The following is a 22,542-nucleotide window of genomic DNA, read 5'->3' on the forward strand; positions in this document are numbered from 1 at the left end:
TAATCACCACATGATAGTGTTCTAAACTCTTAGTTTTTTATAAGCCTATATTAAAAAAGAATCTCTCTTTTTCTGGCAAAAGATACCTAATCCTGTGTCTCCTGATGGCTGAGTGAACTTGGCAAGAAAAAAAAAACGTAAGACCATCTGTCTTGTGGTTCCTTATCCTCTTCAGTATATCAGACTGAACATTTGAGCTCAAAATTTCACCCAACCCTAAGTAGTTTTTCTTCACGTGTTACTTTATGAAGATGCTGAGTTCAGCACAGAAGGAGTTTTACTTTAGTGCTTATGTAAAGTTAGAGAAGTTAAATTATGACAATGATTTCAAGTATTTTAGTAGCGTATGTTGTACTTCAATATCCCATCAAGGACAGTAGTAAAACTGAGCTAAAAACATGCATATCCCAAACAGCAAACTTCTTGTTTTATGTAAAGACATAAAACTGAGACAAAAAATCCAGCCCAAAAAGATGTCTGAAAAAGAAAAAAGAGTACCACCACCTCGTAAGCACAAAGTCTTCAAGGCCAAACCAAGTCCCATGAATGCAGGAAAATTTTTAATGTAATTCAAAGGAACAGACCAGCAAACTTGGGGAGAAACATGATGAAACTTTTAAGAATGTTTCAGTACCTAAAGAACTCTAACTGAAGCTTGTAAAAACACTTTAATTACTGATAAGGAGGTTAAAAAAAGAAACACACAAAACTGACATCTTACCTCATCTGAGGAGAATTTACAACTAGATATTCAAGAGCACCCAAGACACTAACTTCTTTTGAAAGTCTGGACATGTATTTTGGAAGTATTTTCTTACTTGCCTAAAAAGGTAATAATAAAATTAGTCCCCCAAAAACACTGCAACATTTTTCCCTCCATTTTATGCATTCTTGGTGGCTTAGTTTTCACAAGAATTTGAAACTAACTCTAACAGAGTTGGACATCTTGAAAGCAGCAACATATTTTAATGATACACCAAATAGGGGATGTTCAACCTTAGCTTGCATCAGCACCCGTGACACAGAGGTTGCTGTAACACAGCCCTAACCGACCCAGCAGAGGTGATTGTCCCTGGCTTCACAGTTCTGAGATGTTACAACTTTCCAGATGAGTCAGGGTGAGCTGAGCTGAAGCTCCTCTCCTTGCCATCTTCCAGAAACGCCAATGTTCTCTTTTGCTGCCCACAGACATCTGCACCGAAAACACAGACTTAGCTGAGCTCGAGTTCTCTGCTAAGAACCTCAACTTACTGAAATACAGCTTAGCTATGTATATAGTGCATGCCATCAGCTAATATAGGTGGCTCTAATATAAACACCATTAAATGTTGCTGTTCCATCTCAATCCAGACCTCTTGACACCTCCCAGGCTTTCCTCTGAAGGTCTCGCCGTCACCTGCAAGGTCCAGCACAGCTAACTGCTCTCTCAAGAGACCTTCCCTCCAGGAGCTGCAAAGCTCTTGCTCATTCCTGGTGTCCTCTTTCCGTTCTGCAGAAAAGAAGCCACACATGGGCTTCCTTCATGCTTATTCTCTGCAGTAGTGCCTCAGCAGCATTTTCCTGGGCAGCTGCTTACTTCCCAGCATGCAGGGCCTGCGCTGTTGATGTTTCCCAGACAGAAGTACATCCTCACAACTGAGAGGCTTTCTCCTGTTCAAATGAGGGGCAAGCACTCAGTCTCATTCTCTGCCTTTGCACTGACACAGATGTTACATTACAGCAATGACAAACATGTTAAGGAGAAATTTTTTTCCCCCCTGAACTAGCCAGAATACATAGTGAGGGTTGAGTTTTCTTCCTCCCTAACCTCATTACTGCTGATTAAAGAACACTTACAAGTTGAAATAGCTTTTTTAAGACTGTTCTAATTACTATCATCTCCTTTGCTGTAGTAACTACAGTGCAGAAATTAACCTTAACTTGCATTATGCTAGATGACTTTCACATTGGTATATATAGCTTATAAGATGATCAGTTGGCTAATAATAGTTTCTGTAGTACCTGGATGAAAAAGTTATGATAGAAAAAAAAAAATCAGAAATTTCTTCAAAATAGGTATACGTTATAGGCCCTCAGTTCAGCAATACAACCGCTGTGAAAGCTTTGGCTTCCTTGGTTTTATTGCAAGAGGACAGGAGGATGGCAGGGAACATATGAGGTCGCTCCATCCTCTGGCAGAAGCATGGCAGTGAGGTCTGTACACATCCTGACCATGGCAAGCAGAGAAATTAATGAGCACAGAGTGAGGGACCTCTCTACAGTAACAGTAAAATGCGCTTGTATAGTTGTAACTATGAAAACCTACAGACATGGAAATGCCCAAATTTACAAGTAAAAATATTTTTTAGACCAGCTAGATCAGTTGCAAAACGTAAACAGAGTTTGAGACAGAGTCCCTTTGTCAGGTCACCAATTTGTATTCCAGCTAGACAACTGATTAATTTTACATGTGCTTACAAGAGATAAAAACTTTAATTTGATCAACTAGCATAGCTGGAGAAAGTAGACAAGCTTTCAGATATACAAATACTCAGCCACATGCAAGAGCCGTGCAGCACAGAGGTTGGGATCAAGGCCAGGTTGGACAGGGTGTTAGGCAACCTGATCTAGTGGAAGGTGTTCCTGCCAGTGGCAAGGGCGTTGGAGCTAAATGATCTTTAAGGTCCCTTCTAACCAAAACCATTTTGTGATATTAGCCTTCGGAGGAATACAAGTAGCTTGCAAAAGGTGGGATGTGATGAAAAAATAGTAATAGCACAACCTCTTTTACTAATTTTCCTCTCTTACCTTGTCAATATGTCCACAGAACTATGTTATTCTCAGGCTGATGTCCAAAGACCATTAAGACTATCACGATTTTTTTCTAGATCACCTATTGACACAAAATCAACTTGCCTGAGGTGTTAACATACGGTCACAATTCTGCAGAATTAGCCAAAGCACAAAAATACAGGTTTTTTTGCAAGGCTTCTGGCTCTATAAATGGCTGCATGGAGGAGACTGAATACCTGATTCTGCACATGGCCTGTTGGTGTGACGTCAAAGGTTTGAAAAAAATTATTCAGAGTGGCAGTGAATTTATACAGGGCCACTGCTCACCACCACAAAGATGAGGTCCTCTACATCAAGCAGTACAAACACTAAAGCCAGGTTTATTGCATCCTTGAACCATGGTCCTGGAATCAACTATTCCCAGCCCCAAGTTGACTTCTACTGTGTTTATGGTAAGAACAAACATGCCTACAGTCTTTTCCTTTCTTCCTTGGTTTGTCACCAAGTATTGACTTCTTAAACATGCCATCCCTCTTGCCTTCTTAACCCTCTACCGAAGGAGACCTCTCACACAGGTATCCAACACTGCTACAGCTTTTGGATTACAAATGGGATCAGGCTCAGCCTACTAAACTGATGACTGCAAGGCTCCCCACTCAGAAAGCTTTTTAACTACCCAGAACCCAGCAGCCTTTAAATATACCTGTAAATTCCCATGGAAAGCTATTACAAGAACCATTTCCTAATGGTTTTCTATCATTATAGCAATTTTCTTCTAAAGCATTTTCCATAAACCAACTGTAGCAGCACTGTATGCAATTAGTTGAAAGGAAAAACAAAACAAAAACCAAAACAACTTTGCAAAGCACAGCTTCCCTCTCCTCTTCGACATCACTGTGCAAAAAGGTTGACTGCTGGCTGGGGTGAAATCAGCGGGTGATAAACAACACTGTTTAGTGTGAACAGTTGGTTTATGCTTCACATCAATCGGCATGTCTAGCATGGACACGAGACACATTGGCACTCTCAGTCACAGCTACTATAACATTAGTTTTATCTAACGTTATAGCTCCTGTTCATTAACACATCTCCTAAACTCCCTTTGTTCAGCCTGCTCCCATATTCATACCATACTGCATCCCACAGCAGAGAAGGCAACTGCATTGTTCGCTGTAATCCCATCAAAGGCAATGAAGTTACACTATGCATCAGCTTGGCCCAAGAGACATCATTAGCTACTATTCTGAAATCCTTCCCTTAGCCATAATCAACTCTGGAAAGAAAAATAAAAATAATGCATAAAATGAAGCTGTTTATTATAAATCTTGATGCCGTAAGACCCAAACCAGGATTTTCTAATCCTTTTGCAAAATATCACCAAGTTTCTGTTACTACTCCAGCCAGCCCAGGAGAACACAATAACGATGTATTTCACATGAAGTTGTAGGATTCCTGCATTTCTTTATCCTGCCCCCTTGAGGACCTTCTCAGTAAGGAAGAGTACTCATGTTGTACCTTTGAGCTAGACCTGACCCTCTCCGGATCAGAGTTGTGCATGCAGAGCATCACTGCGAGAAATTTTGGGAAGCAAATGAACAAGACTTTCCTCACCTAACCTCAGCTGTAAAAATGTTGTACATCTAACTCAAGCTTTTTTTCCACTTGAACTCCCTTCATAACCCACGGGTTAGACCCTCAATCAGGGTCCCCATCAGCCCTTCCAAAGGGTGGCTCTGCCACCAAGGCAGTGTTTTGGAAAGGCTAGAAGGATCACACTCTTATCTTGCACTAATCCCCATTAGCGACAGGGGGAGTCTTACACCAGGTGTTAGACAATCCTAAACTAGAGATCAGTGAGGTGAGTGTGGGAACAGCTGTACAAGAGATAAGTTAAGCACTAAATTTTGGCTTACAATCATGACTTAATATACAGCAAAAACATCCCTCTGAGGATCTTTCAGATTCCATGCATATTCATACTCCGGTGTCCACCTTTGGGTCCCTCCCTCACTGCTGTTATTACCCATTCCTCTGTTTCACACTAGCCTCTGCTTTGTCTTTGATCTAAAATCTAGCCATGGTCATTGACCTAAATAACCTGAGCACAAAACACCCAGCGTACTGGATGGCCACTAGTGCAGACTAGCAAATACAATCTCTCATTTGTCCCTGCTGGAACTACAGAAGGCCCTGCATGGATAAATTAGGATTGTCCACAGAAAGGCGTGCTCAAGCCAGCGAGCAAAATTTGGTTTTATATGACACACTAGTGTCACTTCAGCTGCCATGATTCACGTACCAGAGCTATCCTTTATTGCTTGCATTAAATGGAAGATTTCCTCCCCTACACCCAACATCTCATTCCACCATAAAGCAGCCTCATCTTTTCTTCATATTGCGTTCCCTCCCAATGCTGTGGCCAGATGTCTCCAAAGAGAGTTCCACTTCACGCACAGTTATTTATTCAACAACTTGTTCTATAAGAAAAGTGAAACCTGGTTTCATTTCCTGACTACATCTGGGAGTCCATGGCTCGGCACAGTCTCCCAGTATCCATGCTGGGCAAGACACAGAGACCCTGGGGGTGCAGATCAGCACAGGACAGGAGAACTTTACTCATAATTGCCCAAAACCTCAAAAGATAAGGTTTAGAAAAGTTCTGGGAAAGAAAAGTTCTTTGACAGCACTTCTCTGCAAGCAAATCAGAGCTGCCCCAGAATGGTCCCAAGGACCTGGAAGAGCTACAGGACAGTCATGGAGCATCACGTTGCCCTGTGACACAGCACTGTCACAAGCTTAGTACTGAGTGCACAAAGGCCTCAGGATCCACCATTAGGCTGCTCTGCCTGACCTCGTCTTGACCTGCCCACAGATTATTTCCCCCCCCCCCCACTTAGAGAGACTGCCGTTACAGCTAAACTAATTGATCATGGAGTCCATGGGTCATCTGCTTTTACTCTGTACAGTACAGCCAGAGCTTTATATGGATAGCAGTAATAAGCAGTTATTCTACATACAATAAAATATTTACAACTAAACCAAAGATGCAGTATAGAGAAACACAGATGTGGTACAACAGCAGAGAAGCAATGAGAAGTGGGGACCTGGGATGAGGCATGGGGGTGGTACAGGTGCGGGGTGATAAGAAGAGACAGGCATAGACTGGCACAGGAAACCCCACAGCTACAGACCATCCACCCATCGTCAGTTAAAGAAATGCAGAGCTAGACAAAACTGGTTTCCAGGGTGAAAAAAAACCTCTGTTTCTTTGCTCTCATTAACTCTCCTAAGAACCACAATACATAATACATCAGGATGCAACACAGAGCTGAAGACCGATGAAGAAAAAAAAAAAATAGGTATAAAGGTGTGTTAGCAGACATAAAAATGACCAGGTGGAGTCCTGGAGTGAGAAAGAAGAAACCACAAGCATGGACATCATGTTCCCCCGGCAAAGGACCCCCGGTGCTGACACTTGCTGTGACACCTCAGGTCCAGCCTCAAGGTGAAACCCCCAACCATCTAGAGGAGCTGGGACCAAAACACCACAAAAAGGGGTAGAAACTAAGTGTGCTTAACAATTTTAACTGCATTATTTTGGAAACTTTATCTGCATAAATATTTCTCTTTCTGTAATAAATATATAACTGGACTATTACCAATTCATGCATTAAGCTGTTAAGATTTCAGTTGTACTAACAACAAAATTTTTGCTTTATGTTTATGTGATGCATTTTCTTGAGAATGAGCATAACAAGTCTATAAAAGCCATTGAGAAGGGCCTCAGAAGTACATGGCATTATTCCAGTAAATGGTCTAAGCAACATAAAACCCAAGGCTTTTGTGCAATAATTTCTACATCCCATTCAGCCCATGTTAAAACACCAAGAACCACAGTGAGGGACAAGACTATCAGAGGGCTGGTTGGTTAATGATCACGGCAACATGGCTTCACTAAGGGCAAATTGTAGCCTTCTACGATGGGGTTACAGTGCCGGTGGAGAAGGGAAAGGCAACTGACATCATCTACCTAGACTCATGCAAAGCATTTGGCACTGTCCCACATACATCCTTATCTCTAAATTGGAGAGACATGGGTTTGATGGATGGAGCACTCGGGGGATAAGAAATTGGCTGGATGGTCACACTCAAAGAGTTGTGGTCAGCAGCTCAATGTCCAAGTGGAGAGTGGTGACAAGTGGTATCCTCAGGGGCCAGCACTGGCACTGTTTAACATCTTTGTTGGTGACATGGACAGTGGGATCGAGGCACCCTCAGTAAGTTCCCCGCTGACACCGAGCTGTGTGGTGCTGTGACACGCTGGAGGGAAGGGATGTGCCATCCAGAGGGACCTGGACAGGCTGGAGAGGGGGGACCTGCAAACCTCATGGAGTTCAACAAGGCCAAGGGCAAGGTCCTGCCCATGGGTCGGGGCAATCCCAAGCACAAATCCAGGCTGGGCGAGGAGGGGCTGGAGAGCAGCCCCAAGGAGAAGGGCTTGGGGGTGTTAGTGGGTGGAAAACTGACTGTGAGCCAGCAACGTGCGCTGACAGCCCAGAAAGCCACCCGTGTGCTGGGCTGCACCCAGAGCAGTGTGGGCAGCAGGGCGAGGGGGGGGATTCTTCCCCTCTGCTCTGCGAGACCCCCCTGCAGTGCTGGGTCCAGCTCTGGTGGCACCAACATCAGAAGGACACGGACCTGGTCAAGTGGGGCCAGAGGAGGCCATGAAGATGCTCAGGCTGGAGCACCCCCCTGTGAGGACAGGCTGAGAGAGTTGGGGGGGTTCAGCTGGAGAAGAGAAGGCTCCGGGGAGACCTTAGAGCAGCCTCCCAGGACTGAAAGGGGCTACAGGAAAGGGGGGAGGGACTCTTGACCAGGGGGTTAGGGATAGGATGAGGGGTTTTAAAGTTTTAAACTGGCAGAGGGCAGATTTAGATGAGATCTAAGGAAGAAATTCTTCCCTGTGAGGGTGGTGAGGCCCTGGCACAGGTTGCCCAGAGAAGCTGTGGCTGCCCCCTCCCTGGAAGGGTTCAAGGCCAGGTTGGACGGGGCTTTGGGCAACCTGGGCTAGTGGAAGGTGTCCCTGCCCAGGGCAGGGGGGTGGGACTGGATGGGCTTTAAGGTCCCTTCCAACCCAAAACCGTTCTGTGATTCTATGAACCAGGGTCCATACTTTGTTTTCTACTTCCTAATAAGGAGTTACAAAATGAAAAATATTTCACAGTACTAAACCCCCAGCTTCTCCTAAGTACAATAGAAATTCAGAAATTAACTTTTGAAGGTCAGAAATGTCCCAATTGACTTGTGTGCCCTCAGTATGAAAAAAAAATCAGCGACAGCTTGAAAACTGGGCATGGCAGCTGCAAGCTGCGTCCTTCTGTCTGCTTTTAGCTCTTTCCTTCCTTTTGTATCTTAGCACATATTGGATAGATTTGGTCCATTAGTTGTAAAAGACTTGCAATACATGCAACCAGGATAAAAAAAATGTACAAGATGACATAACCTTCAAAGATATGTGGCAATATTACTTTGAATTCCAGCAAAACCATGTCCTTTGTTCATGAACTTCATTTAAGATGTCCAAGAATAGCAAAAGCTGTTTGCTTTCAGAAGTCAAAGTCCACATGTACATTTATGATCAATAAATCAGAGGGACTGCATACCCAAACCTGTAAATCTCATCTTAAAAAAAAAAATTCAGAGCAGTGAGGCTGCAGAAGAAAGGTAGGGCTTGAACACCAACAAATCTCTCCACTAGTGGTATTGCCCTGAGGAAACTCCACTACTTGCATACTGCTCCAAAAAGCATCAGTTCCTTCACAAATAAGTGTATCTTAAAAAAAGATCATGTTCACAGTAATGCACAAGCACTTCTACTTGCACCAAAAATAGTCCCACTAGCAAGGGTTCACACCAACACTACAGAATATAGAACTGAGCAATGCAGCACCACAGTTCTTTCCCATTTTCAACCTCTAATTCATATCTTTAGTTTAAACTGTAAAATGTTGCACAGCCAGCTATACCACTGCATTTCCTAATCTGTTAGAGATCTTTCTACATTAAGGACCTTAAATATCAAAGCTTAATAATGTAAAATGCTTTTAAAATTTTGGTTCTCCCTTAAATTACATAATATAAGAAGCAGTAACAAAAAAAACAGTTGAAAAGAAAGCCTTAAGTATTATGTATCAAGTTCTAAGCAAAGAAGATCCATTTCCAAATGTGAATTAACAAATCAACGTTTACCATTTATACTGAACTTTCAGGTTCATTAGTAATTGAGCTTTTGGAGATTAAAAGAGAAATATTTTTAAAGGGTACAGTAGTTTGTTTTGTTACTTACCTCTCACACTGTGAAGGAAATCATTGCCCCAAAAAAATAACTTTCAAGATGAAAAATGCAGTTACAGATTGTAATTCACAGTGAAATTAAAAGGACTTGGAAACTCAATTCATTTTACAGGGAAAAATTCACAAATATTTTTGATAAGAGAAAGGAAGAGCCACACGGAACTGAAATAAAGTCTCCAGATTCATTTATTTTCTGCCTTTATAGAACCTTTCATTTTGAATTCACATACTGATATGCAAGAATATGATTTACTAGAATAGGCTATTACAAAATAGTAATAAATACAGAATAAAATTGTATAAAAGATATATGATCTTAAAGTTTGCTGTCTTCCAGATAAATATTATTTGACAACTTGCTGGATTCTAACTGTATCTACTTGTAGCCAACCTCCTTTACTGCTCTATTTTATCCTTTAACTTGCTGCAAATTTATAGAAAAAAAATATTTGATCAGTTAAATATCTTTTTTAAAAGTTTAATACTCCTGCAAGTTTTTCAAGGTGAAAAGATTTCACTCCACCACTTCCAGCTAAGCCTTAATATTTTTTTTTTTTTAAAAAGGATAATATTGGCCAGTTACTTTTTGGGAGGGAATAAATGTTTTGAGAGCATTTACCTACAACACACCTGATACAAATACTACCTGCATCTTAACAGGCTTGATAACTAGCAGTTGAGCCAAGCAAGATGGACATGACACCTTTGCTCGCAGCTCAGTGGTTCATCAGGAAGTAAAAAAGCAAACAAATACTTCAAAACTACCCAAGCAGACAAGACAATGCAACACAAACTCAGGTAGGCCGCCTTGTAATTTGATTTTTTTGCAGTTTAGCAGGTTACAAGTACCCAGGTCCATGGACCCCATCCAGAAACATTTTGATTTGGTTCCAGAGCTCCTGCGCAGTGCTGGCTGGGACGCCCCTTCCTTGCACCACTCCCACATTGCCCACGTGCTAGCTCAAGGACTGTGACCAGCACCATTAACATTTTCTTTCCAGAGCCAGACAAGCCTGACAGTGGGGCTGGAGTTAACTAACCCCAACCCATGGTAGGGGGATGAAGCAGCTTTAGGAGACAGAGGCTGTAAGGGTTACAGCTGCAGCCAGAGCACCTTCTGGACCTTCTTGGGTCAGTCTTCTGCAGCCAGGAGCTGTGCTGGTTGCTGCCACCCTGTTGTAGACTTTGCTGGAGGTTGCTTCTTTGGAGTGACCAGATCCAGGATCCCCCTGAATCTGGTACCTGCAAGGAATTATTTTTAAATCATAGCCTATTGTATATAGGCCTCATCTCTTCTCCAGGAAGAGCCCATCAGCAGGACACCATCCTCTCTCCACTGTCCCAGGAATATCTTCTCCTGAACTGCAGTTAGCCCCTGGTGCAATCAGAAATCAAGACAACTGTTCCTGTACAGTGGATAAAATGACCAAGACCTATACAAGCAAATCTAGGACGGCTGAGAGTGAATCTAAACTGATCTGCAGACAAACCCTGTGATGTGCCCTTCGATCCATCATCTTGGATCACCCAGAGCTCTGTGGGCCATGCCAGGCTGTTGCACTGAGTTTGTGCTTTCTGGCTGTGACAGAAATAGAGGGGACATGCTGTGACATGGAGGCAAAATGCAAGATAGGAAACAAGAAGCTCCTCAGGCCACCTGGCTTCGATATCTTGGAAGAACCCAACAACTCATGGTGCAAGAGAACAGTGCTGGGAAGGAAGATGGACTGCAGTAACCAAACACTACAGACCTTAGAAATTATACAAAATTCCAGCTTAGAAATGGCTCAAAATAGTTTCACTCCCATGAAAATTGTACTACAGAAATGAGCAGGGGTAAGACACACATACAGGTGTCATTTGTTGCAAAAGCTCCCTGAATGAGCAAAGGGAGCATCCCAGCCTCATCAGCCGCCTCTGAACTGTGCTCTGCAGACAGTGTCCAGCCAAGAGGTCTTCGGGAAGAAGTTGGATGAAGTTCACGGGATCATGGTGCCCAGAAAATGTGAGGTTTGACAGTGGTCCAAGTATCCCAGATCCTGAGGTTTCAGGCAACAGAAATCAAGTACTCCAGTATTTTTGCACATGAGAGACACGGATATCAGAGGATTGGTTTTACAGTAGAACAGAACTAATAGCTCTTCACAGCAGATGCAATCAGCATCTCTAAGATTTCAGTGAGTTCCCTCAAAGAGATGCAAGTATAACAAGTGATGGTGTTCAGAGGACACAGGTATTTATGCACGCCACAATTAAAGGGGATGGTCTGAAAAAACAACTGTGGGACTTTATTCTGTATCACACCCATCTGACTGGGAAGGACCACTTTGAAGGGAGGTCGAGGTGATGCACAACATGCCAGGGAGCACAATTAATGCCACTATCAGCAACTATCTTTGTGAAATAAAGACCTGCCCACTAGACATTGGACTGAGGGGCCCTGCAACCTGTGTTGAGTTAAACTTAGAACAGTTCTCAAGTTTAAAAAAAAAGCTGGTAAATAAGAACTACCCTATTTAGAGCCTTGATTTTGTTATATTACCAGGGATTGTCATGATTCAGTGAAGCAGCTCCACATATACTTAACATCTTATCGACTGAAGTATATACTTCAAGGGAAATTGAAGTATACACCTCAAGTGCTCTGCTGAGTCTGTGCACTGCCTGCTCAATAGTCATCTCTCTTCCAAGAAGAGTTATGCATCCCAGATTGGCACAAAACCTGCACATTGCAAGCTTAAATAACAGAGCTGAACCAACGTTAGCTTAAAAGGACACAGAAGTGAAGGGAGGGACACCCACACCCTGCCTCAATTACCCCACATGAGGTCTTGTAATTGTTGGTGGGCCAGTTGGTGCTTGTAGAGGACTTTGAATCTGTGAAAGACCCAATGAGGAAAAAAACCCACACAAGACAGAGATGCCAAGGTCTTGACTACCAGAACAGACAGCAGCAGCAGCTCCCTCCTCTGCAGACCTTGGTACTGCAGGCTTGTGTGTGCCATACCAGCATACAGCTGGTGGATGAAGAGCTGAAACCAAGTGACCTCCAGTGCTAGGAGGTTTTGGAAGGGCAGTTATAACCCCTTTGCTCTCCTCACCTCTGGATATAGGACTCCCATCTGCTCCACAGTCCAATAAATTGTCACAGGGCAGCAGAACTTGAATATGGCACATGGTCAAATTACACATTGCTGGGATATGTTTCTATACAGTTATTTGTAAGTCAAATTTACAAAATGACTGATGCAAATTTAATTAGCATAGATGATCCTATACTCTGAGAACATGCAGCATATGGATTCTGGAAAGGCAATAGCCACATATTTTTCATTATTTCTTTTCATTTTAGTTAAAAATAAAACCCAAACTCTTTGATATTGCTTTCAGAGCAAACTTCACTCATTTGTAAAGACAGAGCACCTATATGGCTCACATGAGAGCTCTCCTGTACACTGGTAATGATCTAACAGCATCTAGCTGATCCAGTAGTATTATACTGAATACTTTGTTTTTTCTTCTGTGAATCTGCTTTTCTTTTAGCAACACAGCTCTTGTGAGCACTATTGATTATTAATTACCTATGTAACCTCTATAACTAGATATAAACCTGAGAAGGGGAAACAAAAGATTAACTCCAAGTGCTCTTTCACATATAAATGAATTTGAAGATAAGGGAGAATAAAGCTTGGATTTTAAAAGGTCAACCCTGCAGAGATTGTTGATTTTTGGACAGCCACCACAACCTCCTGCTCAGCCAGGCTAGGGAAGAAGGCTACCTCGGCACTTTCTGAAGTAGTTGAATAAAGTTCACTACCTTTTCTAAAGAGCAAGAGGAGGCAGGAGTTTGCTGAAGCTTCCTGCTCTTTAGACTTTATTATTGGCTTCCTGACATAAAATGAAAGGTTCTTAGCTATTGTCAATACTGGTTTTCTAGCATTCAACTGTTCTCCGCCTTTATTTCACTAAATTACAACTAACTTATTCTTTTATTTTTCTCCTCCCCTGCCCAAAACCACCTCCCAGCAGTGCCCTGCTATAGGTACCTATTGCAAACTTTCAGTTTGTCCCAACCCTGGAAAAAGTAGTTTTAGAAAAAAACCAATATTGTTTTGCGCCCAGTCACATCCCCTGGTTTCTCCTTTCCCATGCAGCAGCGGAGGAGGAATAGCACAGCAAGTCAGAAAAAACAAACCAGGTTTTATATTCTGAACATTTTAATAGTTTCAGTGGGAGCCACAGAAAGATGTTTCTCCAATCCTCACCCGTTTAAGCTTTCTGAACAGCCACGCTGTGATGCTACCTGCCTTCTCCAGAGAATACAATCTGGAAACAGTCTCTCTCAAGATGTTTAAACTTTAAGGGGTGGATTTTCAGAAAGTTTTATGGAGAATTAATCAAGTAACTTATACTCTGCTTAAAGGGAGTTAAACAACCAACTCTCTCCTGAACCCCGCCTAGCAGTCAAGGTGATTATTGCACTCCTCAAGAAATCTTTTCACTTTGAAGAAAACTATCCTTTCCCAAGTGCACTTCATTATAAGTCTTACTTTCCAAAGGGTTGTATCTTGTGAGCTTTCTGCCTCACCACTCTGGAAAGTGCTCACAGCTGTCTGGTGGCTCTAGTGAAGACAACCAGCCCGTGTAAGATCATTTCAGCTTTATCTGTTGATAGCATAGTCCCAAATTGCTTCCCAACAGACCGATGCCTTATGACATCCAGGTGACAAGGAGCCATCACAGCTTCTCACAAACCCAAGGTCCCAAATATCTGCAGGTCTCAGCATTTGCAACTCAAGCCCAGTACAGACCAGTAGACAATGAGCACTACTGCTGCTTGTGCACCTCACCCACCTACTCCAGCTGAACAGCCTACATTTAGGAGCATCACTTTACTCAAGAGCAAGCAGAGGTGTAATCCCTTCTCTGCAGATGGGTAACACCTGACAAAAATATCCACCCAAAGTCAAGGAGGAACAAGGCAGCAGAGCCAGGACAGGAAAACTGAGTTCCAATCCAAAGAAGACTACTCAGGTCAAAAGATGAGATGCAATCCTTGAGGTGAATTCCTGGTGGAGCACCTCAGCATCTTCCCAGAGACCATTACCCCTTGCTACCCTTCAGCTCTCATCCATCACCCTCCATTCCCCCACTTACACCACAACACTGCAATTATTCCAACATAATTTCTAACTATTTCTTTCCATTGCTCAGCCAAATTATTAGGGATATCAAGCAAAATTAGGAAGGCTGAAACAGGTGATCTTTTCCAGTAACTGTGGCCATTTACCTGGCATGGTCATGCAGTCTCTTGCAGAAAGGGAGAAGAGCATTCTGTCACCAAGTGGGAAAGACCCAGAGCCACTCCAACTCTTTCAAACCCTTCTCTTGACACCTGGTACATAAGCCAAGACACACTCACCCCCAAACCCTGCAGAGCAATATAAAACAAAATTTCTCCTGCACAAAAAGGGATGTTAAAGCCATTTCCCTTCATACATCTTTCTGCTCCCATCCTCTCAGAAGCATCCCCCATCTGAGCTTGAAGATACTTTTTTGAAGTTATTTTCCTTCCTGGGCCTGGATTGCCTCAGCCCAGAACCAAAGGTTTTTTTAGGGGGACTGGACACATTTTAAAATCAGTTAGGTTGGAAAAGACTCTTAAGATCATTGAGTCCAACCATTAACCCAGCACTGCCAAGTCCACCAATAAACCATGTCCCTAAGCACCACATCTACACGTCTTTTAAATACCTCCAGGGATGGTGACTCAACTACTTCCCTTGGCAGCCCGTTCCAGTGCTTGACAGCCCTTTCAGTGAAGAAGTTTTGTCTAATATCCAACCTAAACCTCCCCTAGTACAACCTGAGGCCATTTCTTCTTGTCCTATCACTCATTACTTGGTCTATTTTCATAGAGCAGGTAAATATATTTAGGTAACCAATATAGTTGAATGAGTTACTCCTGGCAATTAAGGCATTAGCAATAAAGATATTCCTAATAGATTGCTGTTTCTAAACACTTATGAGCAGCATATGCAGTTATTGGTTAAGAACACTTAATGCAGACTTCAAGAAAAAGGAAAGGAGAGAAATTAAAAGCCAGCAAAACTGGTTCCAGTACTTGCTAAAATAATGGGAGATAAATTCAAGTATCATGTAAAGTCTCATGAGAGACCAACAGATAATTTGGAGCCCTGTGTATGTTTACAGACCCATATACATGCAAGCACACCAGGGACATCAGAGCTGATTTTGAAAGCAGATTATTAAATCCAGCAGGAATTAAGACTGTTCAAACCGAGCCTTTGATACTGTAGTTTTCCTGTAAGATCAGTAAACAACACGTGAGTGAAGGTTTAAACAACACATTAATTTTATAATGGGTGCAAAGTGGTAAACAAATGCAAGAGAAACAAGAAAAAAAATTCTACAGTAAAACCAGAACTCTCCGTTGGATGCTCAGTCCCAACATGCTCACACACCACAGTGGGTGATGGGGACAGGGCAGCCAAACGAGCCCCCTCTGCACTGCCCAGTCCCTGCACTCTGCAGGGGACTGTAACTCCCAAGTGTGGAGGCCCAGGGGTGCCAGCTACAGCTGAGATGATGCACGAGGACCCAGCAATGGCTGCGAGCATCCCTGTCACCTTTGTTACACCTATAACTCTTCTTTTTCATGTTAAGATTATACTGCATTACACCAAGAGCTACAGAAAATTTGGACTTTCCTATTACTAGGCTTTTAGCAACCAGTAGAGCATTACTTCTCCATTACACCAACAACCATTTACCATTTAAAGCTCTACAAATCTTTGTGATTATTATTTCTTCGCACAGCTTGAGCAGTCCTGTACTGTAACCTCCTGCTTCACAAATCAAAGTAACTCACACCAGGTTTAGGGTTTCAGTGGTGGGTAATATTTTGTCTTTTCTCACCAAGGCCAAAGGCCCAACACAGGTACTCCCCCCACAGGCTCCAGGCTTGTGTTATGTAGAAGCATTTCACATAGTTTCTGGATGTAAAAAGTGGAGACCTACATTGAATCTCTTCGCTACAAAGTCATAAGAACTAGAGTTTCCATGCAATTTTCCAATCCAACCAGTGCTGTGAATTAATTTACCAACATCTCTTACTGATGCTTAGAAATTCCCGAGATGCAACATTGAGAGAAGTCAATAAAACAGTTGGGAAACCCAATCAAAACTGGAAAGAACAGTAAAATACTCTGTCCCAAGTGTGCAGCGTGTGGGCATGCAAGAAACACCCACTCAGCCAATGCAGCTATAGTGGGCTGGGGGTTGTCGGGTCTGACCAGCAAAATTGTAATTGCAGTAGAATACAAAAATACTTTCAGTTCTCAGAACACAGACCAAGTTCATGGAACTTACTTGTTGATAACGCTTTCTCTTGTCATTAATTAATATCAGATTGAATTCCCTAATATTACAGTATTGTTAACATATTAAAAAAGGTATAATTCTGTAGGCTCCCTCTCATCAGGGAAGAATGTTATTATCCCTTATCTTTCAACACAGCCAAGTCCAGTAAATACAGTTGCAAAAATTTACGTTCACTGGAGTGTGAAAAAAATAAGTCATAAAATTAACATGGTATTTATCTTCTTCCTTTTAGCAGTTATTAAAATGTACCAGTGATTTCTTGACTATTCTTTTTTATGGCAGCTTTTGGCTGGAATTAATTTGGACTTCGGTTTTCTGCTTGTTTACAAAGTTTTCCACACTTCTCAGAATTACACAGGCTTCCAGCCATAGCCAAATGCTTTCTTTTTTCCTTGATAAAGTCAGTTTGCACCAGTTGTTCAAAAATTGTTTGCTGCTAAAGAAGGTGGGGAAAAAAATCTGTAATTTCCCTTTAGTAGTTGTTGTTCCATCCCCCAGATAAACAATTTTGACAGTCTTACATCAGAGGGACAATTGACAATTTCTACTCAGGCCCTTGCTGTAGATCCTTGCCCTATAGATCCCTCTCATACCCCTCTCATGTCTTACCAGGCTGAAAGTTCTTTCCATGCACAGAGACCTCTCCGTGGCTGGGGCCATCCTTGTCAATAGTCTGCAGAAGTGCCCATATGTTCCTCTCCAGAGCACTAAATAAGGGACTCCTCAGCCACCCAAAGCTATAGGATTGATACTGCTCTTACAATAACAATACCTACTGGAGAACCCCAAGGAGACACGTCCTGCTGTGGCAGAAGCACAAGGAGCCAGGAACACACTGCGTTGGAGGAGAGCGTTTGCTACACCGGGCCTTTTGTCATCTAATTACACTTCAGTCAAACCAGTGCCACTAAGTACTCCAAGCAAGACATTTCTTCACTAAAATGCCTCTAAATGGATCTCATTTATATGCTTGGCTTCAGTATTTGGAAACAGCGGAAGGTATGTTCTCAGAGGAACATTTTAAAGTTGATAATGCACCTTTATGAAGTTTAAGTGTTACCCAGTTAGTCAAGTATTAAACGAATGCCTCCATTTCATCTCTGTTTACAGAGCATAAACTCCAGTGGAATGGCATTTTTCAAGCTGTCAAGTCTGACTCAGATAAAGAAAAGCATAATACGACAAGGAAGCAAAGTCTTCATTGTAATTCCCGCTTCTCTCCTCTGGTTTCCTAATGCAAAAGGGAAGAAATAAATTGCTTTATTACATGCAGACTAGTAACACTGCTGCTGCTGAGTTTACCCACGTGGTTATAGCTGTTTGACCATCTTGAACTGCTGCACTTAAAACACTTCAGACCAATCAGATCAGCAGACAAATGCTACAATACCAGTGGCTTTACCCCAGTGAGTTTTGAACATCCCCAGGGATCAAACTACCACAGCCTCCTCAGGTGTCCATGCCAGTGTTTTATTGCCTTCATGAGGAAAGTGTTTTCCCTAAAATTTAATCAGATTTTCCCCTGCTGTCACTTGTGCTGTTGCCTCTCCCTTGTCCCTGCACCACTCAGATCTCTCACCAACTCATCCCCATCAGGTTCCTCCTGCCAGGAAGAAGATGCCTTATGTCCTGGTTTCAGCTGGGATAGTTAATTTTTCTTCCTAGTAGCTAGAATAGTAGTGTGGTTTGGATTCTGTATGAGATTTGGTATGAGAGTGTTGATAATGCACTGAGGTTTTCAGTTGTTGCTAAGAAATCAAGGATTTTCCAACTTCCCATGTCCTGCCAGTGTGCAAGTACACAAGAAGCTGCGAAGGAGCAGAGTCAGAGCAACAGACCCAAATCAGCCAATAGAATATTCCATACCATGTAACACCATGCTCAGTGTATAGAGGAGGGTCTGCCAGGAAGGGGAGGTTCTCTCTCGCTTCCAGGACCGCAGTTTCAGGATCTTGGCTTCTCCAGGATCAGGTTGGGTGTTTGTCAGCAGGAGATCAATTGCTTTGTGCATTACCAATTTGTACTTTCTATTGTTGTTATTATTGTTCTATTTTATTTCAGTTATTAAACTGTTTTTATCTCAACCTATGAGTCTCCTTATCCTTACCCTTCCAATTCCCTCCCCCATCCCCCGGGCAGGGGAGGGCGAGTGAACAGCTGAGTGGTGTTTGGCTGCCAGCTGGGTTTAAACCCCAACACCTTTGCATGAGACCCAGCACATCCTTGTCTCTTTTGTACCAGGGCCCAGAACCAGACACAAAGTTCCAGCCACGACCTCAAAACTTGCCTCGAGGGGAAGGATGTTTCCCCAGAGCCACATTCTTGCTGGGACAGCACAGGTTGGGGGACACAGGGGAACCTCACCTGCCCCAAGAGCTCACTGTGGACTCCAGCTGGAGCTCCTGAACTGCAAGGTCCTGCCTGTGGAGTCATGCAGCACTGCTGTCCTTTCCAGCACCTTCTCCTGCCCCCTTTTTTTTTTTCTACCCCAAATATTTATCAACGCCTCTGAACTTTTTTTTAAATACTTATTTAGCCCAAGTTTAAGTTCATGTCTGATTTCTGATATTTCAGGGAAAAAGTACTGCTGAAAGAAAAAAATTATCAGTACTGGCACCAAAACTATCAAAAAGCTCCATTTTCATTTACTTCCACGTTCTGGAGAAAATATTTCCCTTATCCCCCTCTCAGACATCATCAAATCCAGCCTGTGTAAATCCCAGCTGTGAATCAGACAGGGCAACTCCTTATGGGCTGAAGCTTCCAGGAGACAACAGACAACCTTTGAGTAATCAGATCTTCTTTGCAAAACAGAGTAAGTTTGGGGGGCATCAACTGGATTTAGGTACATGCTTAAGACTACTGCTGAAAAGTAGTAAATTGCTGAGGTATTTCTTGTTGAAGTATGTTGCCAAATCACATGCTTTGATGACACGAGATTCATTCACTCTGACTTCACTTTTCTCTGGAGCTGCTTTAGTTGTCCCCAGCTTTATCCAGCACCACTATTTGCTACCCTGAGAGAGGAACAAGTGCCAGAGGCTTCATGACAAGCACCAGCAATCGGGTGTTCAAGATGGATTGTATTAATCCTGCCAACCACGATGAGCTGACACCCAGACAGCACTGTATAGTCTTATTATAAAGATTTAATATTTCCCTTGGCCCCATATTTCTATATCAAGCACTGAGGAGAAAAAGAAATAGCAAAACTTCTACTTCTGGCACAAAAATAAACATGATCAGCTTGAGGAGTCCACCGTGAGCCACGTATTGCTGGAAGAGCTGCCCCTGCCTGGTCCTTGACCCCTTCAGTACACGGAGATCCATGTCAGACTTGGCTAAACTCAGACCTGTCAGGTAGGAGATGACAAACGCAGATTGCTCTCTCCCTGACAGACTCATCTGTTCCCTGCGAGTTATAGGCACCGTGAGGAACAGCCTCTCCTTGCTGGAGCACGCCATGAGTGATGGAGCCACCACGGGCAGGCGGATTGCTTTACATCTGAGTCTGTGCACTAAGACCACAGAAAAAAACACAAGAGAAAAAGGCTGATGGACACACAAGTCTCTTCAAATGCCTTCTCCACAGGTCCCCAAAATAAACCCCTTTCCCTCACCTGTCCTCCTATGATCACTTACGCCAGAGGTGAATGTATCTGTCAATATAACACCCAGGGTAGCAGGTCCTCCCTGTCACTGCCCCGCAGAGATCCCCATCACCAGCCACCACCCATGGCCACCCTAAAGGCTTGATTGTGCTCAATAGGCACATAGTCTCTTACTGAATGGATTTTCCCAGGGGAGTGGTGGGCAGGGAAACAGATCACCTGCCAGCAGGGAAGTTCCCAGCTCCACCTGGGCTCCTGCTATCCCATAGTCATGGTTTACCAGGGAACAGTATCCAACAGTCCAATTTGGATATGGACATCACCCATGTGCCACCACCCATCCTGCTTCCCAAGGACATTCCTTGCTTTTCCGATTCAGCCATAAACACAATATATTTCTTCCCAGCACAACACTGAGTCAAGCCCTCCCTGACTAAAGGAAGCATACAGCCATATTCTTATTTTTCCAGAAAACTGTTACAGACAAAACATCAAGACTACCCAAAACGATAAGGTCCTGATTTGAAAAGCCGAGGTGCCACCCTCAAGTCACTTCCATTACTGTTATTGAGGAAAAAAAGAAACAACAGCCTCTGAATTTATTTCTCTGTAAGTCTACCCATTTTCTTCCTGCAGTCCAAGGATATACTTCTGTCATACGACATATACTTCTACAATTGCCACAATAGACAGGTTTTGCTTTTCTTTATTCTTGCTCTTAAACCTCATCCCAGTTTCATTACTACTTTATTATTCTTATTTTTGGTTAAATTCATGAGCAAGATATTTTCCATAAGGGAAGACGACACGGCCCTCACTTTGAAGCAGATTTTTATTGCCAGCAAACAGGAAAAGAAATAGTTATACAGGAGTGATTGATGTACTTTCTTAATTAAATCAGCTGTCATCAGAGCACTGAAAGAGAACACACCACTGACAGAAACATGCACATTATGCAAAAAAGCATCTGAGACAGCACACACACTTCAAGCTCTGCAGGTAGCATTTCTTCCCTTGGTACCGGGGGGGAACAGGCAAACAGTGGATGTCGGTACATTAGCTGGGGTAAAAGCACACATTTTAATTTGTGCATGGCTCAAACAGGCAAGCGCTGCTGCCAGATGATCCAAGAAGGAGCATCAGTGAGTGCCTGCAGCTGGGCAGCCAGTTTGGGATGGAAGCCTGACACAAGCTGGTTTTGATAAGTCCAGAAAATGTTGTCTTTTTCTGTCTATAATTATACTTTCCTAAAAGACCAGTATAAAGCCTTGCTTAATAATGCCAGCTGAAAAGCCTGTAGTTGTAAGAATACCTTTTCTTCCCCTTCTTAAATGAAGGTCATATATTTACAGCCCTCCAGTCTCACATATCTGTCCCTATATTCCTGTGAAAATATCCAAAGAATCTAAAAAAAAAAATCTATTGAGCTTATTACCAATGTGCAAGTTCCTTCAGAAATTTGGAGGAGATGACCAAACTCTCCAGGAACACACACATTAAGTTCCTTGATATTTACTTTCACCCCATTATCCTTAGAAGACCAGCAATTCCTCTCTCAGTTTATAACTGACCACTAAACCTGCCAAGAATTTTGTTTTATTAATCCTGTCTGGTTTGCCATAAGCATACTGCACAGCGTCTAGATGGGTAGAGTAAAAGTGATCTTAACCAATAAAGCTAAAGTACCTCTGGTAAATACTGCTTTTAAAGAAGTCATTTACAAGCTAGACATTACCCAGCAATGCCTTAAATAAGATGAAGCACCTCATTGTATGGAATGGTCTTGAAGGGGGTGAAAATAAGTAAATACGCTACACCTCTGAAATTCAAAGCAAGTCTCTTCCTTTATCAAAATCTGGCTTGGGCACATCTTGATCCCAGCCAACACTACTGTGCTTTATCAGGAGCACTGGCCTGTACAGAGCTGGCGCCAGGCACTTCCCACCTAAAGCACAAACAGCATCTCTACACCCTTGTGCCAGCAGCCCACATTCGATGCTGCAGAGATCAGCAGCAGTGGGCTTGGGGGGTTGCTGGTTGTGGGTTGGGAAGTGCCCCCTCCTCTCACTGCACTGAGCCCTGCACTCCTCTGGCTGCACGGGTGGATCCACCAGACACCAGCACTCAGCAGTAGTCTATTGAAAAAGCAACACCAAACCAATGGTTTAGAAAAGATACGTGTGGTTTTCTTGTGTCTTCTCCCTGAGGGTAGCAAAGAAACCTATTTCTAAGAGTTTCTAAGAGCAGCATGGTAGCTGTTGTCACCACTCACAGCCTCTGTAACATTATCAGCCTGCAAATATGCCGCTTGCACACCCGCAACATGAACATGGAAGTTATGATTTGTGTTGCAAGATGTCCCCGGAGAACCTCTGCAATTAGGACTCAAACATTCCTAATG

Source organism: Strix uralensis, chromosome 4 (genome assembly GCF_047716275.1).
Source record: "Strix uralensis isolate ZFMK-TIS-50842 chromosome 4, bStrUra1, whole genome shotgun sequence".
NCBI classification, from domain to species: Eukaryota; Metazoa; Chordata; class Aves; order Strigiformes; family Strigidae; genus Strix; species Strix uralensis.